At 40.5% G+C, this 624-nt stretch overlaps 1 protein-coding gene across 2 annotated transcripts in view; it reads left to right on the top strand.

The window, feature by feature from the left end:
* The window catches only part of ilf3b (interleukin enhancer binding factor 3b), a 20,474-nt gene that overhangs the window by 11,088 nt on the left and 8,762 nt on the right, over positions 1-624 (top strand). The gene's annotated exons all lie outside the window — the stretch shown is intronic.

Below are 624 nucleotides of genomic sequence, written 5' to 3'. Positions count from 1 at the left end.
AGTTTCATACTTTGAATTTTACTTTTAGATTCCATGCAGAACGTGCCATAGACATCATAACTCACATTCTCCCTGAAGACCATCTGCTGCTGGCCTCATCCAAGAGGGTGAAAGGTGAGACTAGCACTTTGAAAAGCTTTCATAACTTCCTTTATTCACAGCTGCATTACTGGAATGACAACTCAGGGTGTCCGCGGAGTCTTAAAAAGTATTAAAAGTTGATAAATCAATTTAGAGAAAATTAAGGCCCTTAAAAAGTATTTAAAAGTCTTAAATGCCATTTTCCAAGGTATTAAATTTTGTATCTTTTCATTATGTATATTTGTCGAATAGTGGGGTTTTGTGTATTTTATTTATGGAATCCCGCAAGATTTGACGTCATCTGTTACGGCTCTCACTGACTGACTGCACCGCTGCGTGATAGCGCGTGGGGCTTGTTGCTCTCGCTGAATTTCTGACCATTACCGCACACTCCCATCCGCTCCCGCGATATTTGTGTCCGTTCCCGCAAACATTCTAATATTGTATATAATTTTTGTGCATCAGGGCGCCTCTATCAATATGTGGGGTATTTAAATCCCCTTTGAATGAGCGCTCGCTGTCGTAGTTCACTTTCGATTTCCC

The sequence above is a fragment of the Sinocyclocheilus rhinocerous genome, unplaced genomic scaffold (genome assembly GCF_001515625.1).
Source record: "Sinocyclocheilus rhinocerous isolate Xijiao unplaced genomic scaffold, SAMN03320098_v1.1 scaffold182, whole genome shotgun sequence".
Lineage (NCBI taxonomy): Eukaryota > Metazoa > Chordata > Actinopteri > Cypriniformes > Cyprinidae > Sinocyclocheilus > Sinocyclocheilus rhinocerous.
The sequence above is the reverse complement of the archived record's forward strand: the minus strand, read 5'-3'. Positions and strand labels throughout refer to the sequence as shown.